The 18,845-nt window shown below is 38.7% G+C and overlaps 1 long non-coding RNA gene across 1 annotated transcript in view; it reads right to left on the bottom strand.

The window, feature by feature from the left end:
* Window positions 1-4,857: 4,857 nt before the first annotated feature.
* The window catches only part of LOC132143030 (uncharacterized), a 59,098-nt gene continuing 45,110 nt past the window's right edge, over window positions 4,858-18,845 (bottom strand). Inside the window, exons 4-5 of the long non-coding RNA XR_009434157.1 lie at window positions 5,592-5,715; window positions 4,858-5,139 (exon numbers count right to left, since the gene is read on the bottom strand). This is a non-coding gene — a long non-coding RNA (uncharacterized LOC132143030). The remainder of the gene's footprint in view (window positions 5,140-5,591; window positions 5,716-18,845) is intronic.

The raw sequence follows: 18,845 nt of genomic DNA on the forward strand, positions 1-18,845 counted from the left end.
CCAAAAGGTCAACCTGACGAAATAGAAGGGTGGATTGCTCCCCATCACACACACACTCTGGGGTCTGTTGTAATCTCTATCATCTGCCACAGGAGTAAAGGACAGTGAAATCATATTCTTGCATTTTCAGGAATCTTGCAACAGAAAAGCAAATAACACATGATGGTGCTGTGTAATTTAATGCATTAAAAAATAAAACAAACTAAAACTGAAACTAGACAAAGCTTAATAGCAAAAATCGCAAAACTTTAATAACCCTACAGTCAACAACTATTTTTATGTTAATTTATAAACATGTACGATAATTATTACTAAATAAAACATTTGGCATTTATAATTCATAATTAACATTTGGCATTAAATGTTAATTTATAGCTTAAAATTATGAAAATGAATGTAGAAATTTTACAATTAACATTAACAATTAACATTAACAAAGAGTAATAAATGGCGTACAAGTATTGTCCATTGTTCCCTCTCAAATCAGGAATAAATTATCCCAAATTCCACCAAAAATCTAATATTTATAGGTCGATGCACATCCTTGAGAAGTTAAACAGGCCCACTGGTTAAACTGTAAGTCAGGACTTTAAATACCGTATTTTACCAATGTCAAATCTTAGAAGAGTCAACTGCAGTCTACACAGACATCGTCAGTAAAATGGACATGTGCTGTCGATAAGAGTTTTGTACTCTTTTCTCTTGCAGCATGTTGTTGATACTGTATGTGGGAGGAAAAAGGAATGAGATAAATTCCTTTTTTCTTACTCCACACACAAACAGTGCAAACACCCTCCAGTGCAAGGTTTGAATAGCAGCGTTCTAAATCAAACTAGAAATTGTAGTCTCTGTGGTCCACGCTCCAACGCTTTCACAGAGACCCATAGATTATATGCTATTGGCATGAATGCTGGTGCCAAAACCACTCCATTGGCATAATCAAGCAATACTATAGCCTAAATCTTCAAGGGTCTTGAGCCCAGTGGATCGATCTATTTCAAATTGGCAGCAAACAGACTGACATCGATATAAAACCACTGAGTATGAATGACCTGCTGATTCCATCTGATTCCAACTTCTCCAGTCTCATTGCAGAGCTGCTCTCATTAATTCATACTCAATACAGCTGTGTCAAGTTTACTGACATTAAACTCTCGTTAAATAGCTAATAAATGTCAGCATTGTAAAACCGAGAAATAGTTCTGATTGGAAAATCAATCAAAGATCCATAAGGTTATGGTGGGATACTGGTTAACACAAGGTCATAGAGTGATGAGTGAGAGACACATTGCACTGGGGGACAATATCTGGCCGCGGTGCTTATAAAAGAGCTGTCAGGCATAGGTCAAACAGTTTAACACTACAATTGCTTTAGCGTTGTCTTTACAATACATGAATTATTGAAGGCTGTGGAAAATGCAAGGTCATGTACTGTAGATTATAAACTGATTGTGAGAGCAAATGTAATCTTCAGGAAGAAAATCTAATTGTGCTGGCCAACGATAAATTTTGAACACAAAGACAAAAGGCTTCCCAAACTGCTTATTGTAAGGATTAGTCATCATTTCACTGGTTCTCAAGGATCTTTTAAAGTAATTTCAAGGCACTTGTAAAATGAAACAAGACCTCCAGTGAAGTGTGCTCCTTGGGACCTTGGTACACTGGGGACAGGTGGAAATGGACAGACAAAAGAGTCCTCGTCCTTCAGGGACGTGAAGGATTAGCACTAGAGGCCTCTGTCTAAAGGGAGAAATTTTCGGGTGAAAGACTATGTTAATGTGAAAGGTTAAATGCGCAGAAGATGACAGGAAGCACTTGACTTCTGAACCCACAATCGGCCAGCCCTCACGCAGCATTAAAATTCACTATTCATTGGCCGAAGCTCTCTTGTCTGTCAAAAGTTCAGCTCTGTGAGATTGGAGCGGATTAAGCGTATGCTGATTAGTCTTAATTAACATTTAAATGCTTGTAAGAATGTCCTGTTTTAGACAAGATTGGAGAGGCCTGGTTTATGCTAATTCACTGTGTGGAGAGAGTCTATGGGCCTTTGGCTTTTAGAAGGGGATTAACGGACACCTGATTATGACCAATGAAAGGTCAAGAGGAGCTCTGATGAATGCCAGGCATTGGTATGCATTTATATTCCTTACCCTAGTTTGAAACTTTCAAATCAGAACTAGTCAAAGAAACACTTAGAGGAAGAAGTATGCAATGTCTTTTAGAGCCCGACCGATATATCGGCCGGCCGATATTATCGGCCGATATAAGGTAATTGCATTTAAATCGGCATCGGCATTTATAACGGCCGATGAAACATGAGAAACAGAGTCTCATGCTTCACTCATGTTATGAGTGTTGCATAGTGTGCCCACCAGAGGGAGCTCTGCAGCTCCAGAGTTAACAACAGCGCCAGAAATCCACTACAGAAGAAAACGATCAGCCAAGCCAAGGAGATGTAACTTACTGTTTTGACGGTGAGTCTGTCGTTCGTCATGTGAAATGATTGTAGATTTAATTCATACCCTGTATATAAAAACTGTGTGGTAGTTTTAGCTAACGGTCCTATCATCACTTCTAAATATTCTGTAACATCACTTACAGCCGCTAATGCATTGCTAAATTAGATTAGCCACAAAGCTAATACCATGTTTATCAGTGGAAGAGCGCGAACGTTAATAGGAGGTCAAACTATAACGTTAGCGTTTAACTTATTCTTATTCTATTGCGGTGTGTTTCCCACATAATGACCGCGTAATTGGGCCTTTCACACAGGACGCGGTATGCACGGCGCTTGCCGCTGGGCTCAGCGTTGCCCTTCTGATACAATGCGATTTGCGCTGTGCTATGGCGTAGGCGGAGTTTTAAAAACGTTTAGCAGGAGCTCTTTCATATTCTGTTGTTCCTCCTTTTCGGTCAGCAGCAAACATGTATCTGTCCCGTTGTAAGAAGCGAGCGATAGCGCTAGTCCTGCTGATGAGAATTAAGAGAGAAGCAAGGAAGAAGAGGCTACCCTCAGGTCCAGAGAACAATTTGGTGAATTCAGGCTGGTTACGTTACTCTAACGCTAATATAGCTTCCTTTTTTAGTAGGCCCCTTAAATGCTTGCTATTAACTTGTTTGAAGGTGGTTCTTCTCAAAATTGACAGCGGTGTGTTTGAATTGATTCCGTAATCTTCCGGTAATAGTAGGCAAGACGATGTTTTGATTCAGACTGCACAAAGAGAAGAGGAGAAGATATACGGGTCTGTTGTGAATGTGTCTGTGAGAGCAAATATAGTGTAGTTACAGTAACTACAGTAGGTGCGTCAGAAATGATTAAACCAGAGGGGACATGTAAATAAATGTGAGCTGAAAAAGCGCTTTTTTTTTTTTTTTTTTTACACATTGTTTCAAAGCAGCTTTACAGACATAACAGAAAAATGTTGAAATAATATTGTTAAATATAAGTAGGTAATACCTATTGCTTGACAAATAAAATATATATATATTTCTCATTTTTGCCTTTGTAGGAGATCCCAGTTTATTATTATTATAATTCTAATGATGACATGAGTAATGATACATGGTGATATTATTAATACACATGCTTATTCTTTCTCTGTCTCTCTTTCTGCCTACAGATGGCTGAAAAAGGTGAATGCTGTAGCAGCAAAGTGTGGGACTATTTCTTCAAATACTTTAACTTTAGTATTATAATTTATTTACAGTACACACACAGACTGTTAAAACCAGCTTCAACTGGAAGAAAGTAAAAGTGTTAAATGTTTAAAACCAGACAGTTTTTTCATCATTAAAAAATATATACTTTTGATGTGCAATTGTTTAGTCATTGAGACTGTAATCTAAGGCTTTTTTTAACATAATCCATTCTGGAAAATGGTTTATACAGCCCACATACATAGAACAGGCAGATATTTTGCTATTGAATGTTGTGTAAGTGCAGTTTATAGGAAATGGGTCTAATATCCAGATTATTTTTAAAATCAAAATATCGGCTTATAAATCGGCTCTTTTCGAGTTAATATCGGCATCGGCCCCCAAAAATCCATATCGGTCGGGCTCTAGTCTTTATCTGGACAGAAACAGACATCCATGTTTCTTAGATAAATAAGCACAAACAAGGATATGTTTTCATGTCTTAATTAAAGACACAATGCAAACTTTCACAGTGCTGAGTGGAAGAGTATGTGAATTCCATAACTGATTGACACCTCCTTTCTCAGCAATAACCTCCACCAAATATTGTCTGTAATTGTGAATCAGAAAATGGTCAGAGAAAAGTTTTCACCATTCCTCTTCACAAAACTGTTTCAGTTCAGCAGTATTAGTGGAATTTTTGGTCTGAATCATTTTCTTGAGGTCATGTGAAAGTACCTCAATCGAGTTGAGGTCAGGACTCTGATTGGGCCACTCAAGGTGGCACATTTTGTTCTGATGTTGATTTACTCCTGTGCTTTAGGTTGTAACACAAGAGTAAATACAATTCAGTTGAGCTTCATCTGGCAGACATATGACCTTCCACTTTCCAGCAAAATGTCTTGGTAAACTTGGAAATTCATTCAAGTTACCCAGACCCTAAAGTAGCAAAGAAGCCACACAAATTGATGGACTCTCCACCACAATTTAGGAGAAAAGTGCTGTTGCCAGTAAGTTACAGTAGCGAACTGTATTTGTTTTACAGTAGCAAACTGTACTGTTTAACAGTAGCTTACAGTAAAAAATCTAATTCATCAGTATACTACTGTAATTCATTTTAATATAGATTTCATTTGATTTTATATATATTTTTTATATATAATTCAATTTATTTTTATCCTACATATGTACTACTGGCATTCAATTAAACAGACACAATAATTACAATATTTCAAATTCTTTATTTAAAACATTACACATATAACACTTAAAAATATAGTCTTCCAATGCTGAAACAGTGCATCTTCACCATTTCTCCTGTCTTATGACCTTTTGGAGTATATTATGTTGTTATAATCTGGATTTATCCTCACAAAGAATCTTAAGGCAACAGAAACATATTTGGGAAAAATATATAGCCATCTGCAAAACCCAGGTGCTGCTCCAAAACCTGGCCACCACCTTTGTTCACCATCCACTTTGTTAGTGACAGAAATGTGTTCCCTGAAAAACAAGAAGTACAAATGGCACACTTTTAAAAGGCAAAGCCCATACAGAATATACAAACCTCTCAAAACCATAGTTGTTCTCTTTCCATGAATTATCAGTCTCGGGGTGACTTAAATTCCATCAAAAACTATAACAAACTAATTCTAAAACTAGAAAGCCAGCTAGCAATAAAACTAGGCATTAAAAACTAACTTTTTTTTTCTCAATAGGCTACTGGACAACATTAACTAACACCTGAACAAAATTTGACATTAGTTATGTTAAATGTTAATATAAGATAAGCATGCCCCATTAAAAATCATTTTAATTTGGTTAATTCAGTAAGCTGACAAAATAAATTTGAAACAATATAGTGTAGTTTACCATAGTAGAGTTTGTTACAGCCGTTTTGAATAAAATAAAAAAATCTGACAAAAACACACAAACAAACGTATACATATTTTTACCTTGCTTGCTGGTCTTATTCTCTCGTAAGGTGCACCAACACAGTGCACATGCTCTCCGGAACCCTCCATTCTCGTGGGTTCATCCCCTGGAAAAGCCCGCTGTGCTGACGCGCTGCTTCCGTGTCTTCATCGGACATGAACGGTGTGGCACGACCCGACACGACAAAAGACAATATAGAGCCCATTATAATCTGTGATACTATGTATAGTGAGTGGAAGTGAACAGTAAACCGATGGCTGGGAGCACTCTGCAATTGCTACGAAATGGATACATTTATAATCTAATTCATAAATATTAAACCTTTTAAACCTAATTAAATAAGACGTTAAACCGAAGTCCTGACTCTCTGTGGTCATTAAAAATCCCAGGATGCCCTTCGAAAAGAGTAGGGGTGTAACCTTGGCCTCTGACCATCGTGGCCTCCTAATCATCCCCATTAATTTATTTTCAAGATCTAACTATCTGTTGCTTTCAGGTTATAGCCTAAATGTCAAACAAAATTATATTTACACTCATATTAGACACATTTAAATTTTAATAAAGCAAATAATCATCTGAGATTATCACTATCATATAGTTTGTAAGGTGTTGTTCCAGCCGCGACATTGCAGAAATAGAAACCATTTCTAAAATAGAAATTTGCGTGTCGCCAAAGCGAATAGTTTGATTAACAGACTTATGTTTTATTAGCTCCAGCATTATATCAAAAACACTGATAGAGTTATTTAAACTGGATTCAAACACTGGGTCTGTGAACATATGTCTGCATTTCCTCTTTGCTTCAAACAACATGGTCTAGTCACTAAAAGGCCTTAAGCGGAATCAGTTCTCATTGAAACAACCCCATTGCATCACTGTCCAACCAGCTGGCTGTGTTTTGAGTTGCTTTATAAAAAGCTGTATGTAGTTTAATGAGCATGTTACACTAGCCTTCAACCATGGTAACAGCACATGATCATAAGTCCAAGAGCTTTCTGATTAAAGAGCCATAGATAGCATTTCTACATTCTGTGACAGAACCGGATGACACTTCAATCTGATCACACACATTAACTCCTCATGTCTGAAGTAGGAGAGAGAGATACACCAGTCTGCCTCATATGTTTGATCAATCCATAATCAGCATCACCACAGATCAGTTTATTTATTTCTCTTTGGAGTGCAGAAATCAGAAAGGTCCATTTTCGAAGTGACGAAAGATTGAAAACTCGTTTCTAACTCACTCCCCTGCAATCTGTCTCGAGTATCAAGGCCTGGAAATGTAACTGCTTGATCAACAAGCATTTTGTATAATGTTAAAAGAAATAAAAAAGCCTTTTTGACCTCATGCAAATTGCAAGCTTCCACTTCTATCACTGATGACCCTAAATACATTTCAATTCATTATGAAAGAACTCAGTTTCCCTCCTCTACTCCCACTTCCATCCAAGACTCTATCTCTGAAGTCCTTCAATAATTAACATTGCTGCAAACGCAGTCGTCTCACAAAGCTGTGAATAATAGGAGACATTTGCATTCCCTTTCACTCACACACACACCCGAGCGCATTCACTCAGGAGAACTAAAGGTTGATTAATTCAGCAGGCCTGAGTGTCTAGAGCAGATGCTCAGGTGGCAAACGAAGGCAAGCTCATTCATATGGAAGACGGGACTCCTCACAAAGAAATAACGGGTAAGTGTTCCACTTACAGAGATTCTCACCCCCCCCCCCCCCCCAACATTAACTACAAGAAAAAAGGTAAATTAAGGTATTTCACTTCTAAAAAAAAAAAAAAAAACTGGCAAGAAAATGTTAAAGGTTTATAACCTTAAAGAACACTTGTGAGATGTGAAAAGCCAGAAGGATCCTTCGTGTGAGGTCTTTGTACTGAAATTTGAGGAAAATCTTACAGCAATGACTGATGTTGGAAAGTACTGACAGATAACGCTATGATAATCTTTTTACGTTTCCCAGTCGCACAATGCTAACAGCAAACTTCACATGTAGAGTGCTCTTTTCCTTATCACTCGTATCTTCAAAGTCTAACACACCCGGCAGATCTTAAAATGACTCGCTCTTAAAAACCATAAAACACAGAAATGACACACCCACACTCTCCATCAAGAACACAGGGATTTTTATGGCAACAAGGTGGCAAATGAAACATTATTTGTACTATTTTAGTGTCAAAGGCAGCGAGAATTCCTCTCTCTTCTAACCTATAACTAGTGCCACAATCGGCTTATAAATCAATCAAAAACTGGCATGGTGCATTTATGATGGTCGTCGCACTGACACTTCAGCACACGCGCTGCATCACGTGCTGTAAGAAGAAATGCATGATGTGTCCAGGCAAGAAATATGTAGCCGGACTGCTTTCCGGCCTAGCAGCTGCTCCCTCTCCTGACAGCGCATCAGTCATGGAGTTTGACTGGCTCACCGGCAGTGGAGATTACATTTAAAGGGGTCGGGAAGGCTGAAAGATGGCTCGACTGTCAGCGTTTCAATCTGCACACGCAAGGATAATTTGTTCACAGAATTTAAGAGTGGTCCCAGGGAGAGGTGGGGTGACAATGCTTTGGGAAGAACCAAACTATGGAACTATGGAAAAACTATGACATTATTCAAAAGGAATTGCAAATTGTATTTGCAATTGCGTTTTCAATTTGTGAACTCATAAAATGTGACAATCCAAACGCAAATGCAAATCGTGCATTACCGTTTGCATTTTCGTTTAAGCGAACGCACAGTGTCTGCCAAATTTAAAATGGAAATGCAAAGTCCGTTTGCAATTGTGTTTCCCATATCTTACGAGCTATGAGCCTGTCATATTTAAAGAGCAATATTACTTACCACATTTGCCTTTTCACTCTCTCTGCACTGTGCATGTAAACTGCCAAAACTCAAATGGAATCGCAATTCCTTTTGCATTTGAATTTCCAACGTCTACATGGAAACCTGTCAATCAAGTGACGGGTGGGGCCATTTTATTGGGCGTGTTTGCATTGGGAAGTGACGTCACTCACAGTCGATGGTAATAAATAATTATTAATTAATTAGTGTGGACTTTGTCATCTAAATACTTAATAAACAATAAGGTTAAGCATGTGTCTTAAAAATTACTTCATCTTTTCTATCCTGTGAAGCTTTACTTAAAAAAAGATGTTTCCTGATATTGACACTTTATGTTCTTTTTGTGGTGCTGAACACGAATCCATTTCTCATCTCTTCTGGGAATGCACATATACAAGTCTGTTCTGGAAGAATTTTTATATCTTCGATCATACTAAAATGTACCATGTTTTACAATGGTAAATATGAGTTAACGATAGTGTTTATAATTAAACCACAGTAGCCACAAATGTACAGTTGTCTGAGACGTTATGAAATGCTCTTTAACATCATGAACCATAAAATGTAGTCAGTGGTCTGCTATGGTTTATTTTCATAATAGGTAAACACAGGTCACAAGTTAACATGGTCACATTTCCTTGATTCAGCAGCTGCATGATGTGCCGCCGAGAGTCCTGTCGGTGGTTAGTGACTCTCGTCACGCAGCGAGGGCGCGCTGTCTTTTAGCACGTGTTTGAAACCCGCTCCAACACAGTTGTACTTTATTTTTTTGTTTATCCTACTTACTTCAGCCGCGAAACGGGCGATCATACTAATAACATATAATATTTACAACAATATCTGAATCATGCAATGAGCAAGTCTGCGTTTATTAAACACTTAATATCGCGACAGTTTGTGCTTTCATAATCGCCGAGTCTGCTGCCGTCGTTCCAGCACATCTGCAGCAAAGACCTGAACCAGGAAGTTGGTCACCAGATAACACGGTAACCAGTTAAACCATAACACCGGGAAGATTAGGCAAATAGACTGGTGAAGTAGGTCTGCGTGCATTTCTCAATACAAAGTACGCTGATTTCGGACTTGCATCCTCGGTAGTTCAGACTTTGTGCATCCGACTCGGGAGTGTGATGTCTGCGAGGACGCAGGTCCGGTAATTCTGCAAACAGCAGCGTACTTGATAACTTCAGTCAGCTCGCCTTGCTTTCTGCAATTTTCCTCACTGTATATTTACAATAAAACAAAAAAGGATATGAAATACCACTGCCTCCTTTCATTTTTCATTTAAACATAATAATAGCAGCAGAAATGTACTTAATTCAGGGAAATGTGTATATATACAGTCATTACAAATGAAACTAAATATTATGGCAATTGCCTCTTTTATTACCGTCGACTGTGAGTGACGTCACTTCCCAATGCAAACACGCCCAATAAAATGGCCCCACCCCTGTCACTTGATTGACAGGTTTCAGTGTAGACGTTGGAAATTCAAATGCTAAAGGAATTGCGATTCCATTTGAGTTTTGGCAGTTTACATGCACAGTGCAGAGAAAGTGAAAAGGCAAATGTGGTAATTAACATTGCTATTTAAATATGACAGACTCATAGCTCGTAAGATATGGGAAACACAATTACAAATGGACTTTGCATTTCCATTTTAAATTTGGCAGACACTGTGCGTTCGCTTAAACGAAAATGCAAACGGTAATGCGCGATTTGCATTTGCGTTTGGATTATGTCACATTTTATGCGTCCACGAATTAAAAACACAATTGCAAATACAATTTGCAATTCCTTTTGAATAAAGTCCGGAATATGATTCCATACCAAACAAATGCTTCTTATTCAACTGCAATAGACTGCCATGACCAGGAATGGGGAGAGTTGTGACATTGATATGACACAATATCGTTGGTAAGGTCACCTCCTCAAAAAATGGCTCACAGGTTGTGCTTGCAAGAGGTCCTCTCAATCTGTTAAGAGAGATATGCTGTATTTAGCTAACACGATTGTCTTGTGGGACTAATTTATCCACAAAAGCTGACAATGTCTTAAGCTAATTGTGCAATATAACAACAATAAAGTTTTGTATGTCATGCTATTAATCATTAACAAGCCTTGACAACTAAAACCACATGACCACAGATTGTTGGTTAAGGGTTAACCACTGATTAGTAATGGTGGGGGTTTGGTAATATTTGTATTTATTGGTAATAAATAAGCATATCAACAGCAAAAATTAGTTTTGTATGATTTTAGGCAAAGATGGTTAAAAATGTGGCAATCACAATTGTAATGTAACTGTCAAACTGCATACAATTCACACAATCATAATACAGCATAACTGTCCATTAATTTTGTCCAATAAGTGGCACTGTAACCACTTGTGTGGTCACTATAAGATGACAATGACATAAAAGAGTTTGGAGTCAAGAGTCCTAAGTCTCAGATTTGCATAACGGTGCATAAAAGTTATTTAATTAATGATTAACATCATTCAGTAGCACAACTGGCCACTGTGACATAAGTAAAAAAATAAATAAAAAATTCTAAAAAGTGTTTTAGAAGAACAGCAAGTGATTAAATTAGCAAAGTGTCCTAACCAGCCATGACATGACACAAATCCAGTGACAAGCAATATGTCTTTCCACACCAAATGTGAAAAGGAGGAATGACATGACAAAAAAATCAATCACAACAGCCAATCAGAACAGTTCTCTCTATTACATGCTCTCTTACACTCATTTAACGTACAATCTTGAAAAAATAAGCTACATGTATGCATTTACATCACTTGCATAATGGTTCACAATACATCATGCCTTTCATAGTTTTACTTGTGGAATTTGTCATGTAATACATGATGAAAAAACCTGAAAAGCATTTCTATCTATGAGATTTGCATGTGTCTTACATGACGACCAGAAATAAAAATCCAGGAGCTGACAAAATGTATGTATGCCAACTAGTCAGTACAAAACTCTGATTAACACAAAATATTTTCCTTATCACCAGGTGCACTGGCAGGACCCACATGAAATATTATTGTTTTTATGCTCTTGAGAGTAAGAAACAATATTTATGGATGGTCAATGTCAGATTTTAAATATTAATGTGGCAAGCAGTTTTTCAGATTGCATGATTTCCCCATTCAAGTAGATAGGACTTGGTCTTGGATGCCCAAAAAAAGCTGCCCAGAGGCATTGCAAATATGGCTGCCAAGTGAACTGAGTTTCCTTGAAAAAGACTTTATCTCTTAATCACGATGCGTCAGGCTAAAACAGTGTTATATTTACTACTTCTCTCTTTGTATCATCTGAATGCGGGTGTGTATGCACCTGAAGCCTCTGAATAAAACCTTTTTTTTTTTTTACTCCCAAAGGACAGACTCGAAGACAATATGGCGTAAGTGTTAAATATGTATAATTAGGTGTACAAGTCTTCGAATGTGTTTGATCGCCGCTTACAGCAGATGGTGCGCAGACATACCTATAACACTGAATGTTCTCAACAGACACAATCTGTCCCAAAAACAGGTGTTTCACCTCTTTTTGTCTCCTTTCCACTTTTTACGGACCAACATCCCCAGCCGAAGAGCTGCCTCTGTTGACTCGGCATGCCACCGTTTCACGCTTGCTTCTTTCCTGGTCCTTAAAGGCCATTTGAGGCAGTGCTCGAAGACTGAGCGACAAGTCTCCCGTATTGCTAGGCCAATAAATTGCTATTTGTTTATTTTTAGGCTGTATCCTGCTGACCCAGGAGAGGCTTTTAGCACATTTCCTTGCTTTTCCGCCCCCTCCCTCGTGCTTTTTTTCCCTCATATTGTTTTGAGCATTTTTCCCCCACTCGTCTTTTGTATTGAACGAGTTTGCTGGAGGGAGAGAGAGTTGGCAGGAGAAGAAACAAATCTGTCGGTGACTCTCTCACTTTCACTCAATCTGTTGCTCTCTCTCCCACCTCCTTCCACTGCTCGTTCTCTCTCTAAGCAGCACAGGTGTTGCTGTGGCAATGATGGCAGCCTTTGTCTGGCACCGTGAACTTTGTTATTGCATCTACACACTTGAACATCCCAGATCAGACAGACACACACACAAACGCATGTACACACACCGATCCGTTGTATCAGTGTCCTCTGCGTTTCATCATCAAAGCAGCATGTGGCCGGCGGTTTGAGGAGCAGAATATGGAACGGATAAAACAAATCGTTTGATGTCGGAGAGACAGGCATGCCGTCAGAAAATACTTAAGCTCTTCCTCCCGATGGAGCGCACAAATTCCTCTTTTTCTTTCCTCATTAAGTTTCCTTCGTCTTCACGTTTCTTTTGCCTTCCCCATCAGGGCAGTTTCAGAAAGCTTGCATCATTGTTTATGATCCATTATTGTCAGGAGATTAATGAAATAATAAATATTGACTTACTTAAACATTCTGTAAAAAAGAATAAGGTGCGTGGTCTTTGTGTGTGCATGAGCAGCCATGCATTTCAAACCAGATCTTTGCCTGAGGAAAATTCAATGATGATATATTTTTCCGAAAACCTCTATAGAGGGAAAAAAAGTTTTTTTTTTTTTTTTTTTTGAGTCCAGTTCATTGATTTAGTGAGCCAAACGGTTTACTTGTGTTGACAAATATGGTTTATTCTAGCAGTATTTACACACGTGATCGACTTCTGAAGTGAAGTCCTTGCTCTGTGTTTGCATTTTTCATGTTCTTATTTCATATGATTTTTACACTTTACAACAATCAACCAAGGATAAACACTCAACTAGTCACATGTACCGTATTTTCTGGACTATAAGTTGCACCTTTTTTCATTTGTTTGGCTGGTCCTGCGACTTATAGTCGGGTGCGACTTATTTATCAAAATTAATTTGACATGAACCGAGAGAAATGAACCAAGTGAAAACATTACCGTCTACAGCCACGAGAGGGCGCTCTATGCTGCTCAGTGCTCTTATAGCCTACCACTGAAAATTCAGGGATTCAATGAAGTGGAATAAGATCGCGGGAGCTTGGTGAACTTGCTTAACGTAACCGGTAACTGTTGGACTCACTGGCTTGTTATGTTAATTTTAGCCTATTCAGCCTCCTGGGTATGTTCTTAATGCTATTGTGTGGCTAACCGAGCATCTATTCAGCCTGTTGTTCTGTGTACTATTGTGTACCGAGTAACTTGCCTTTCCAGGTTACCAATATCTGTTCTTGGTCTTGGATTTTGTTAAACAAATTAAATTAATATTTCAGTTGACACTTTTCAGTTGTTTTCAGTGGTATGCTTCAGGAGCACTGAGCAGCATAGGGTGCCCTCTCGCAGCTTTAGACGGTAATGTTTTCTCTTGGTTCTTGGTTTTAAATAAATGCGACTTATAGTCCAGTGTGACTTATATATGTTTTTTCCTCGTCATGATATATTTTTGGACTGATGCGACTTATACTTAGGTGCGACTTATAGTCCGAAAAATACGGTATTTTGACGATTCACTCCGACACTAGCTGCGTTTACATGGACACTACTAATCCGATCATAATAGGACTAGAAGCACGATCAGAATTAAAAACAAGTCACATGTAAACATGTCAATCGGATTAAATTGGCCAGATCCGACTAAAATTTTGATCGGATTGTAAGGGGTGGTTTATCCCTTTTGTAATCCGAGCGAGAGGACATGTAAACACTTGATCGGATTGAATTCACTCAGCGTATGTGAAGTGGAACAGGACCATGTTTCACCAGTCCTTGTTGAATGCCGCGTTTCCACCGCAGGAACTTTACACAGGAACTAGGGACTTTGGCCTGGTACTCGGTGTGTTTCCACCACAGGAACCAGGAACTAAATAAAGTTCCGGGTAAAAAAATGCCCCTCAGAAAGTCCCTGCTGGCGAGGTAGTACTTTTTCAAAGTTCCGGAACTTTCGGGGGCGGGACTTGGGCGCTAAACATCCTGATTGGTTGAGTTCACGCAGCATTGGTTGGGTTCAACCACCATTTATTCGGATCATTTTCAAAATATTACTGTTATTGTGTCATTAAATGTAATTTTAAAAAGTATTTCCAGCGAGAATGTAGTTGTTTAAAACTCAAATCTGTGGTTTATTTATAAAGACAGGTCCTATTTAAAAATGTATTGTTTTACTGATTTTGGAGACGGTCAGCTCCACGTGATCAGCGGGAGCTCAGTGATCATCTATCCGCCAAGAAGCAGCCTCACCTCGGCTAGACCTTCTGATATGTGCCGCTGGCTCTGATGTCTCTTTAGTGGTTAAACATAAAATATAATTCGTTTTGGGTAAATCTAACAGGTTATCTTTGGTCTGTATTCAATTTATCTATATGTTAAAATGAAAATAAAAAGGCAGATTTATATAATATTTCGTTTCATTGTAATGGCTGTATATACACATATCCCTGAACTAAGTACATTTCTGCAGCTGTTATTATGTTTAAATGAAAACGAAAGGAGGCAGTGGTATTTGATATATGAATGTAGTTGTTTAAAACTATAATCTGTGGTTTATTAATAAAGACAGGTCCTATTTAAAAATGTGTTGTTTTGCCAATTTTGGAGATGGTCAGCTCCACGTGATCAGCGGGAGCTCAGTGATCATCTATCCGCCGAGAAGCAGCCTCACCTCGGCTAGACCTTCTGATATGTGCCGCTGGCTCTGATGTCTCTTTAGTGGTTAAACATAAAATATAATTTGTTTCGGGTAAATCTAACAGGTTATCTTTGGTCTGTATTCAATTTATCTATATGTTAAAATGAAAATAAAAAAGGCAGATTTATATAATATTTCGTTTCATTGTAATGGCTGTATATACACATATCCCTGAACTAAGTACATTTCTGCAGCTGTTATTATGTTTAAATGAAAACGAAAGGAGGCAGTGGTATTTGATTTCCTATTTTGTTTTATTGTAAATATACAGAGAGGAAAATTGCAGTAGCCAAGACGAGCAGACTGAAGCTGACTGAGCTGACTGTTTGCAGATTTACCGGACTTGCGTCCCGGACATCACACTCCCGAGTCGAATGCACAAAGTCTGAACTACCGAGGAGGATGCACGTCCAAAATCAGCGTACTTTGTATTGAGAAACGTGCGCAAACCTACGTCACCAGTCTATTTGCCTAATCTTCCTGGTACTTTACACCGCGGTGGAAACGCAGAAAGCAACAGGTCTGAGGGGAAAAAAGTTCCTGGGAAAAAACGTTCCTGGTACAAATGTTCCGGGTAATTTCGGTGGAAACACGGCATAAGACTCTCATCAACAGACGACTAGTTTTGAGTGCGGGGAGGGGCACTTTTACAACTTTTTTTTTTTTTTTAAGTAACATTAAGCAGCACAACAGTTCATGTGTTGGTCGTCGCCTAATTAGGACTCAAAGTAGATAAATATCACGTGTGCTTTTTAAAACTGTATACAACAGCAGCGGGAAACTCTGTATATTCATGCAGTGTACGCATGTCAAAAGAGTAGCCTAAATCCGATCAGAAGCTTGTGACATGTAAACGTGCATAGCAACCCAATCACTTTATTCAGTGTTCATGTAAACACTACGTTCGGATTCGTCAATCAGAATGAATTCAATCCGATGGAAGCAAAAAGTGTCCATGTAAATGCACCTAATGACATATGACTAACATTTGTTGACTAATATTCTGTAGGACAATATTACTTCAGAGATATGGAAAGCACTCATTTAAATAAATTTCATACTTGTTAAGTTTGATTTCTTCATTATCTCCAAGTCAGTTATTCTGCAAACAAATTTTTTGAGAAGTCACTACCTCATGTCTCCTCAGATAAAACACCCCTGATGGGATCGCATCTCAAACAGATCACACTCATCACCACCGTTCTGCCACACATCAATGCCAAAGAGGAGTCAAGCAGCCTTTAAAGTGTAAATATCAGAACAACCTTTGTTTAGCTAAAAAATATGAATATGCGTTCATATATCTTGAAGATGAAAGGGTCGATATCTTACGTGTCTGACCTCATCCTTTGAAGCGCTTCTTAGAACTATGTTTTGAAGGCATTCTCATGTTAACCTTAACAAGTGCGTATTTCCATGTGATTGATCAGCTGATGAAATGACACGGATGAAAGGTGTATGTGATTCACAAATAAGGTCAAAGCGAGTGTAAAATAAGGGTGATTTTTTGTTTCCCGCCAATTTAATTCCTTTGTTGTGATCTTTACCGCTTTCATTCAATTGCTTTATTTACTAACGCAGTTCTCGCATTAGATCCTTAGACTAAACAAAAATGTCCATTTAAAAATCAGTCAAAACACAATTATAACTGAAACTGCATCCTAACACAACAAGTGTCTAAAGCTGCGATCAGACTGCACGATTTTAGCCCAGTTTTTGGCTCGCCGACAGGTTTTGAGAAATTGCCGATAAATGCCCGAAATCACAGGCAAATCTGAGCTCGTTCACGCGAGTGACAATCACACAGTGTGAATGAGCAAAGACGCGATCTGAGAGAATCGCCGATGAGTCGCCGATGCCCGTGAGATATTTGGCATGCTAAATATCTGGACCTGTCGGCGATTCAAAATCATGCTGTCTGAAAAGTGTTCTGACTGAAAACTACATCGGCAATGACTGACAGCCAATGAGAGAGCAAGATACAGAGCTACAGATACAGAGGAGTTATAGACCACAATATCAGCAAGTATGGCTTCATTTCAGAAAAAGGCTTTCTTCTCGGTCTATTTGGACCCATGAAATGGAAGATAAATTAGTATAAATTTAGCAGGAGCACCCGTGTCTGTTTGACATTTAATCTGAGCTATCCCAGTCTCACGTGAAAACTCCGGAACATGTGATACCGCGTTGTTTCCTTGTCACATGTCATGTGGGTTTGGTTGTGAAACATAGTTTGCGTGCCAGACAGAGCTGTCGGCGATTCTTCCTATTGTAAAGTCATGCAGTGTGAAACCTTCTGTCGCCGATCCATCGTGCAGTGTGAACACAGCAGTGACTTAATGCTGGCCAAGATAGTCATGCAGTGTGAAAAGAACAGTGACCCGACTACTTTGAAAATCGTGCAGTCTGAACTCGGCTTAAGAGGCTTTGGGACATCTCCTGCACTCAAAAGAATACAGAAGCATTTTACAGGCAATTGAATATGGAAAAATATCATGAAATGGCGAGACATGGGGGTGCCAAGATTATGGGTACGACGTATGATAACATCACACATGATTGGGCGCTTAAGGATGACAAATCAGACTCACAAAAATAACACAACTATGAAGTCATCAATAAATCAGCACTACACCATTGTCACTGTTATAATTTGACGCCAGAAGGGGATTGACGGTGAACAATGGAACGCAGCAGAGTTTTTTTTCCTGCACCTCGGAATGGAAGGATGAAACAAATCGCTCGGATGTCAGCTGAACGAGAGAGTTAATAATTCATTTGTCAGGTGGGGGGGGGGGGGGTGAGGAGGGAAAGAGACAGAGATTCTTTGAAGAAGGGGTACAGATGGTCATCAGATGGGGCTGAGAGTCGGAGTGTGGCACGGTGCTTTGACATCACCTGGGTGCACACACACCATATGCCACTAGACCTGACAACCTGCCACACACACACACACACACAAACACACACACACACACACACAATCACACATACACCTGTTTGTGAACTCACTCATGTTTAACACATCTCTTCATGCATACTAATCTTGCCTAAAATGAGCATGTTGTACCACCATGTTGTTTTAAAAACCGTTGATCCTCAATTCTTCTCATTTTAAAGCCAAACAACCTTAACTTTTGGTAGCTGTTATGTTGTGTAAAACATTTTAAAATGTACTAGAAATTATCTAAACAACAACAAAAAATTCATAACTAGATATGTGACATAAAAAGGTTATGAAAACAGCACCAATATTAATCCTTAAAGGGGTCATCTGATGCAATTTCAAGTTTTCCTTTCTCTTTGGACTGTTACAAGCTGATTGTGCATAGATAAGATCCCTGAAGTTGCAAAGACCAAAGTCTCAAAACCAAAGAGACGCCCCTAAAATGTCTCATTCAAGCATGCCCCCACGTCTAGGTCATGATGTGGGAATATTTGCGTAATGCCGCCCAAATGTTCACACAAAGAAAGGCAGCGTGGTTTCAATAACTGCAGTTAGTGTTGAAGCAGCCATGTCAGGGAGATGCTGTGTCTTTCTAGACAAAAGCAAAGCACTTTATTTGGCCTTCCAAAAGTACATGCATTTAGGAATATTTAAGATTACTTACAACAGAACAGCAAAACATTTTATGGTCGATCGTTTCGTGAACCCAGGAGTGAAGGTAATTCTGACTTTGCTACGACAATCTGGTGTTTCTGAATCAGCTACTGTATGTTTTGTTATTAGTTAAATTATTTGCTATTTACTGTTCAAATTCGG

The sequence above is a fragment of the Carassius carassius genome, chromosome 7 (genome assembly GCF_963082965.1).
Source record: "Carassius carassius chromosome 7, fCarCar2.1, whole genome shotgun sequence".
Taxonomy (NCBI): Eukaryota; Metazoa; Chordata; class Actinopteri; order Cypriniformes; family Cyprinidae; genus Carassius; species Carassius carassius.